The sequence below is a fragment of the Daktulosphaira vitifoliae genome, unplaced genomic scaffold (genome assembly GCF_025091365.1).
Source record: "Daktulosphaira vitifoliae isolate Bord-2020 unplaced genomic scaffold, ASM2509136v1 Scaffold_2, whole genome shotgun sequence".
Lineage (NCBI taxonomy): Eukaryota > Metazoa > Arthropoda > Insecta > Hemiptera > Phylloxeridae > Daktulosphaira > Daktulosphaira vitifoliae.
Genome location: NW_026099573.1, coordinates 21004740 through 21013677, shown reverse-complemented (window position 1 = coordinate 21013677; position 8938 = coordinate 21004740). Strand labels below are relative to the sequence as shown.

The 8938-nt window shown below is 26.3% G+C and overlaps 1 long non-coding RNA gene across 1 annotated transcript; it reads right to left on the bottom strand.

Annotated features, from left to right (window-relative positions):
* Window positions 1-467: 467 nt before the first annotated feature.
* LOC126899697 (uncharacterized) lies at window positions 468-2850 on the bottom strand. The gene is made up of 3 exons (XR_007702674.1): window positions 2761-2850; window positions 2303-2389; window positions 468-1014 (listed from the first exon to the last, which is right to left on the bottom strand). It is a non-coding gene; the product is annotated as an uncharacterized LOC126899697 (long non-coding RNA).
* Window positions 2851-8938: the final 6088 nt, after the last annotated feature.

The following is an 8938-nucleotide window of genomic DNA, read 5'->3' as shown; positions in this document are numbered from 1 at the left end:
ATAATGCTATGACATATTGAAAAGTGTATGGATCAACATTATTTTTTTATGAGAAATAATATTTTTAATAATCTCTTTTTCATTCGACATACTTTATCTTAATCAAGATATTAAATTAAATACGATCTAAACATTAGCATCGAAGCGTTTTTTTTTTGATAGTGATTTTAATCACTGTCAGATATCATTATACTTGATCCAACGTCACCTTTTTTTTTTTTTCGTTTTTATGCTTTTCTCATTTTTATATAAATTTGTTATTTAAAACAAACAATTTTTATTATTGAACTTACAAGGTTCGTAAAAATGATTTTACTTGACAGATAAGCCCCAAAATTCGCACAACTCGGTTTTAATATCATCAAGTTATATTAGAAAAATTAAAAAACAAAAAATTATTTTTCAGTTTTTCATAATAATTTAATTAATATATAATAAGTAATTATTTCAGAAACTTAAATGATGGAATAAAATTAGAGACAGATTTGGAATGATCGTCGAAATTTCATAAAGAATTTACTAAAATATTGTAGACAACAAAACATTTTTTATTATTTATTATATAATTCTTATATAATTTTTATAAATGAAATATTACTAATTAATTAAGGTACATTTAATACAAACGCTCTATCTTTATGCAGTCCGCAGCTTCTGTATTTTCGGACAATACAACTATTTGATCATCATCCACCGGATCGTAGCCCAAGTCGACAATCATGTCTTGTTCATAAAGTAACGTTGGCAAAACTTTATTTTCGGGACCCACCGCTGTAATCAAATGTTTATAAGGCGTGTTCACAAGTTCCATAGTTCCTTTTAAAGCATTAACTTCTCTAGCATATCTATAACAACACGTCTTCGCTTCATTTGGGCAATTACCATTTTCACTAATATATTTGTACATATCATTCCCAACCGTTGAAATAATATCTTCACTTTTACTCTGTAAAATGATTATACACCAATTTATAAATAATAATTCAAAATTGTTAGTAAAATTATCTTGAGAATCTGTAATCAAAAATGATTAAAAATTAAAAACGTTAATATAATAACTAATTATTATATTACAATAAATCTTCTTATCTAATATTTATTAAATACTTAGTTTGGTTAATATTAATTTTAGCTTCGATGCGAAGCTGAGAAGGCATTGATTTTACTAAGGTATGTTTTGTTTTTTATCTATTACCACTTTTTCTCAGCTCTCACCGAACCGATTTCTTTCAATGATACGTCATAAGATCAAAAATTGTATCTAGTCGAAGATATTACCTTTAAAAATTGAAAAAATTTCCCTCGTTCCCCGTAAATGGGGAAAACCTCCAAATAATCAACTTAACTTTTGAAAGTGTTCCAGAAATATTGACACTTTTATAAATATCTTAAATTAAAGTTTATGTAATATACTTTATAATGGAAAAAATAATTTTCGGACTTTATTTTATCTTCATTGTGAAAACAGACATCAAAGTTAATAAAAAAAAATACGATTTTTGTAAAAAAATTCTTTTTTATATTTTTAACTTTATAATGCTATAACTTTTTTGAAATTTGTATGGATGAATATAATTCTTTATTTTATGGAATTATGATGTCTTTAACTATCATTTGATATATTTTTTTTATAAATCTGACTCTTTTCCTGCCTACAGGGGGAGATTCAAAATGACAACTTTTTCACAAAAAAATTACTTTTTCAACTTAACTTTTGAAAGTGTTACAGAAATACTGACATTTTTATAAATATCTTAAATTAAAATTAATGTAATGTATTTTATTATAGAAAAAAAAAAAAAAAAATTCGGACTTTATTTTGTTTTCACGATGAAAATGTCTACCCTATGCTATTTTTGTATTAAAATTCTTGATTTTATGTTTTACATTTTTAACTTTCTAATGCTATAACTTATTGAAAAGTGTATGGATCAACACAATTTTTTTATGAGACATAATATTTTTTAATAATCCCTTTTTCATTCGACATACTTTATCTTAATCAGGATATTAATAAGGAACTAGCAGTTTATGAAGCTTTTGGAATAATCCACCAATTTTTTAAAATTAAACACTATCTAAAGATTTGCATCGAAGCGTTTTTTTTTTATAGTGATTTTAATCACTGTCAGATATCATTATACTTGATCCAACTATGCTACGTTACCACTGTGCCGCGACCCCCCTGTGCTGGGTTTTTAAAGATTATGTTTACTTGAATTATACATAAAAAAATGGCATAGCAAATGAGTAGAAGTTAAAAAATTGGTTCAATTTTAATCTATGTTGAAAGTTAACTTACTTATGATTTCAGAATTTAACAAACCACAACTATTGAAACAATTTACTAAATTCTGCTTTATCGTTCAATGATATTGTTGGATTTTACCTGTAAAAATACTATTAGTCTACATGGAATATTCAATACTATATTTTTATCATTAAAAATATGCAACATAGAGTAGGAAAGCTGGAAAAAGTGTGTAAAGGTATATGTCAAATTAATTAATTATTAGAGTTTACTAAAACTTAAATCTGCAATGTTGAAATATTACTATACTCTAACTGACTTATAAATAAATTTAGGTTATACATGAATATTTATTGTATGAATATAGAAAAATTCAATTTAGAAACTCTTATAATAATATTCGCAAACTCTTATTATAAAATCCGCAAAATAAAATGTCATTTATTCATAAAAACGTGTTTTTAATATAATTGTATAAAGTTAACTCATCGTGTTACAATTTTACTCACAAGAGTTAAAAAGAAAAAGAAATAAAAATATTTCATATACATCATCTTTCTGTTAATCTTAACTTTTAAAATAATATTAGAAAAATAACTTTTACGAAATATCCAATTGCTATTTAAAAGTGTTTAAACTATTAACGTATATAAATAATAATTGTTCAAATGAAACTACATCTGTATTTGTCATAAATAAACCATTTAAAAAAATATGAAGCACAAATTGCTGCTAACAATGATTCAAATTAATAGTAATTTTATTTTAAATGTTCTGTAACATTAGAATCTTAATTTTACTATTATAATTACTATTTATCAATAGATGTTCGAGAAAAATATATAGTCCCTTAGATATATTTAAAATATGTATAACGATTGGATTTCTATATTTAAATACTACTAGAACTTATAACTTTTTTTAAAATATTGGTAGTTTTGAATAATTTAATTTAAATGATAATGTAATAGCAAAAATATAAAAAAATACATATGTTAATAAATGGCCTACGAGCAATACATAATTGAACATGTATGTGCATTGTCGACTGTATTGTTCCCACTTTAAATAATTACTTCACTTTATTATGATTATTTTTACTTAAAACTCAATATTTTTGTTAAATAGATGAATCAAAAAAATTGTTTGTAATTACCTTAGGTATTTCTCTTTTATTTGGTAATAAATTTTCGGAAATCTGACCCTTTACGTGTCCTTGATGGGATTCAAAGTAGTAATTTTGACATAAAAAGTTAACCTTTTCAATTCAACCTTTAAAAGTTGTTTTAAATATTTGTAAAAAAAAATTTTTTAAATGGAATATAAAACTGAACTATCAAAGGAGCACAGCAGTCCTCTTGTCCAATCGTCGCCTCAAAACTCCGGTCAATCTAAAACTTTACGGTAACATCATTCATTGGTCACCTAACATCAAATATCTCGATTTAAAATTAGACAGGAAACTAACATGGAACCCACATATTACCTCTAGTTACAACAAGGCTACTAGAGGCTAAAGATACTTTATCCTTTAATAAATCGGTCTTATACTTCAAATAATAAATTGGTCCGGTCCTAGTTGGTCTGTAGTTAAAAATTATCGATCCTTTTTTTTACGGTCCCTTAAAAAGTGAACGATGATAACACTCACTAAAAATTAATACAATAAATGTCACATAAAAGCTGAATTCTTTCAAATAATGACCCACGTTGAATTTCCAGGATCCTGAAATGTGATTTAAATTCATAGTGCATAATGTATTGCTTTCTTACGCTGTCAATCGTTAAGTGTATTACAATATTTCATAGTTTTTCTGCACATTTTGGAATAAACTGATCGTTTTTATTGACTATAATTATGTCTAGACATAGAAAGGTTATTACTGCCNCTATAATTATGTCTAGACATAGAAAGGTTATTACTGCCCATCTAACATACAATATTATTTTAATTCAGTTAAGACTTAAAACCGTGTTTTTAAAGAATTACCCTTGTATTAATAACAATATTACATTTATGAGTCTTTGTACATTATGTTGGATAAAATAAAGTTGCGAAATATCAACCAACATAATCATCTAGCTTTATTTCTTTATCATCGACGAAAGACGTCAGTTATTTTCAATCTGCCTGTAAGTATTTTTTCTTATAAAATAAATTTTTAATTATTTAAAAAATAGTATAATAAAAATAAGCACATATGCTTTTTAGGAGAGATAGAAAATTATTTTTTTTGTACAGCTTTATATTGATAGGTGTTAATTTTTTGTTATAAAATTAAACGTTACTCCTAAAATATTTATCGATGTAAAATAATATGCTAATAATAACTTAGCATATTAACTTTCACTCAGGCTAAATAAACTAATGGCTTTTACTTAACATTTTAAGTGAAAGCTTATTCAAATATATCGTGATAATTAACAATCAGTCATGATTTAATTACCCCATATGTAAGACAATATTTTTTTCGATTAAATAAATTTGATGATATGGAAAAAATTGGCGTTGCCATTTGACATTCGAAATGGTAGCACAAAATTAAATTTTCGTTTAAATTGCTCAACAATGAATCGTTAATGTAAAAAAAAAAATGATTAACAATAATAATTTCAAAGCTATTTCGTGAGGCATAGTTAAGAAATCATTTTGTATGTATAAACTAAATATGTTAAATTATGTACAACACGAATTTGAAATTATTAGTTTACTCAAGGATATTTTTGAGTTATTGAATTTTGTTTATAGCCTATACAGAGTGATTCATTTATCATAAATCATTAACTCAAGTACACACAAAATAATAATATTCATAGTTAAAAAAAAAACATTTTAGTCTTGTTTTTTTTAGAATCATGAATAATTCTCAACAAATTCGCGAGTTCTTGAACTCGACTTCGGTGAGCTCTATTGATGATGACTTTTCAAATAATTCTATTATTCCTTCTAACTTAGAGAATACAACTCAATCAACAATAAATTTAGAAAAAAATCCAGCATTTACTGTCTCTAAAAATACTGTTAAAAGAAAATTATTGAGTGATTTTGGTGATTATACTTTGTTTCTTCACGAGGGGGAAAGTAGTGTATGGAAGAAATTTAAAAGTGTTATGAGTGTGACATCCAATTATACTGACCCTGATAGTCCCGAGCATGTGTTAACAGAATTTATAGCTTGTATTCACTGCAAAGAGGTTTATGGTATAAAAACGGGAACTGCTAATCTTGCAAGACATAAATGTAACATGGTAATAATTAATCAAAAATTTATCAATGAGTTTTCCGTGTCCACAAATAAAGTAAAAAAAGTTATACCAAAACTTTTAAAAGACGAAGCGATTGAAAAATGCGTTAAATACTGTTGCTTAGATATAAGACCTATGTCTGCTATAGAAGTTTAAAGTTTTTTCCAATCTTGCCAGTTTTTATTAGATATTGGTACAAAATTTGGTAAAACTGATATTAAAGATTTGTTACCTCACCCTACAACCATTTCTCGGCATATAGATAAGATCACCAAAGAAATAAGACAAAATTTATTCAAAGACTTATTTCAAACTATAGTTAATAAATATTGTGCATCTACTTGTGACATATGGACAGATAATTACCGTAAAAATAACTATATGTCAGTTACTTTACACTATGTAGACGATAACTGGGAGTTAAAAAGTCGATTACTTTTTAGTGGTCAATTTCTTTCAAATGAAACAAAAACTGGCGAAAATATTAAACTTCTTTTACACAATTTTTATTTTCAAATAATTGAGGCTGCAAACGAAACTAATTATGATTTAATGTCTAATATAACATTTGTTACTGTCCAAGGAACTAATATGATAACAGCACTTAGAAATTTTAAGCGTCCAATTGCTGTGCACATTTCTTTAACACAGTTTTAAGAAATTTATTCGATGATAAATTTTTGAATAATGAAGATGAAGACGGTGAAAAACCTCTGGAACCTGTTACAATATTAATGAATGAATGTAAACATTTAGTAAGGTATATGAAAAGCAGTGGAAGGAATTGTGAACTTAACAAAGGACTTGTACAAGAAGTAGAGAGTAGATGGAACACACGATTATTAATGTTGCAATCTGTACAACGTGCACTTCCAGAAATTATGGAAATTCATTTACAAACATTTAGTCGTGTAAAAAATATTAACGGAGAGTTACTGAAAAAACTCGTTGAATTTTCAGAACTATTTAAAGCAGCATCTGATGAACTTGAATCTGATATACGCAAAGTTATTTTGTTCCAGGCGTTATTAAAAAAACATTTAACTAAATTTACAAAACTGCAAGAATGCAATCATATTAATGGCGATGTCAACATTTCGATTATACTAAAATTATTGGGTAAGAAAGGATTAGAACTCATGAACTCCAAATTCCAGTTGGACATTCAACATGAAATAGCTGTATTTATATCGCCGAAATTCAAATCGTTAAAAATGTTTTTTGAAATTGACAAATTGAGAATTTTAGACGAAATTGATATGAAGTTATATAAAACTCAATCAGAGGAAACTAATGAAATTTATAGTGATTCGCAACAAGAAAATATAAATCGGTTAAATAATAAAAAAAATACAATTTTTTCGGAATGGGAAAATCTTTCAAGTGTAGAAATTTCAGAAAGTCGCTTTAAATATAAAAAAGAGTTGGAAGAATACAAAAATAAATACCTCGATGTCCACGAAGACAATTTATTACAATTTTGGAAAAACAAAAAATTTGAATTCCCATGCCTGTCAAAATTAGCACGACAAATATTGGCTATTCCGGCTAGTAATGCAAGTAGTGAAAGATCATTCAGTACTGCTGGAAGGGTAATAGAAAAACGAAGGGGTTGTTTAAACGGTTCTATAGTTGATGGCATATTATTTTTGAACAATTATTATAAAACTTAACTTTAATAGTATAAAAAGGTAGCACAGTGGGGTCGTGGCATAGTTGGNAAAAAACGGTAGCACAGTGGGGTCGCGGCATAGTGGAGACATTGCATAGTAGGGTCCAGTATAGATTTAATCTGACAGTGATTAAAATCACTATCATAAAAAACGCTTCAATGCAAATCTGTAGATAGTGTTTAATTTAAAAAAAAAAATTTGTTAAAATAGCATATTTTTGAATACGTTAGCCATTTGCGCATAAAAGATAGATTTTCGGGACAAATTTTTTTTTTATTTTATAGTACATAAAATATGCTTTAATTTGACTTACTGAACACCCTGTATGTTTAAAATAATGCAATATTTCCGGAACATTTTCAAAAATTATGTTGAAAAAGTTATCTACTGTAAAAAAGTTGCTATTTTAAATCCCCCCAATGAGCAGAATAAGTGTTAGATTTTCAAAAAAAAAAAAATCAAATGAAAGGGAAATATCTAAGGTTTTAATACAAAAAAATATTATTTTTATTTGTTCATTTTTGAAAAAGTTATGGAAGTTTTAAGTACAAAAAACATCCCGATAAAAGGTAATTTTTATCGCAAACATTAAATTTTTTTTTAATTTTCGACAGCCATTTGCGCATAGAAGATTTATGATTTTTATAATATTCCAATTTTTGAACGCCCCCTATATAAGGGGAAATTGTCCAATTTTAATAAAAAGTATGTCAAATGAGTGATGTACTTATATTGTATTTAGAAAAAAAAAATTTGTGCTGATATATACATTTTTCAAGAAGTTATAGCATTTTTAAGTTGAAAATTTAACTACGACATCCGTTTAATTGTAGAAGAAAAAATGTCGGGACAAATTTTTTCTTTTAATTTTATAGTACATAAAATAAGCTTTAATTTGATATATGTTTGAAGGACGCAGTATTTCCGGAATATTTTCAAAAATTATATTGAAAAAGTTAATTTTTGTATAAAAGTTACTATTTTAAATCCCCCCCAATGAGCAGGTTAAGTGATAGATTTTCAAAAATATGATATCAAATGAAAGGTAGATATCTAAGGTTTTAGTATAAAAAAAAATTATGTACATTTATTTGATTATTCAAAAAGTTATGGAANTTATGTTGATTTGTTGATTTTTCAAAAAGTTATGGAAGTTTTAAGAAAAAAAAGTGAAAAAATTTCGAAAATTAGCGATTTTTAAATTTGTAATTTTTTTGGATATTTCCCCCATTTGCGGGGAACGAATAAGCTAATGTATATTAGCTTCGCATCGAAGCTAATATACATTTTTCTGATTTGTTTAATTTAATTTTATTATTATTATATTAATTATTTGAATTAATGTTCATGTTTTGTTCAGTATAGTCAACATTTTTGTTGTATCTGGATTAATTTTGTCTCAACAGAGTTATTTTATTTAATAGTCTGGTTCGGTTCGGTCCATTTAAAAGTTCTATCCGGTATGGTCCAATTTAAATTTCATATAATAGTTCAGTCCGGTCTTTTTTTTAGTTTTTCAGTACGGTTCGGTCCGGTCCTTGAAAATTCGGACCATGCAGAGCTCTAAAAGAAACTAACAATCAACTTCTTCAACCCCATACATTCAGCTAGCAATGCATTATTCTACAATCTGAATACTCCTACTGTACGCCGTCTCAAGCGTGGTCGCCCACACGACCTTCTTCTCTAAGTTATATTATTATTCTTATTATTATTTTTTGTTTCCTCTCTCGTATTTATAATATTAATTCAATCAAAATCTACGATA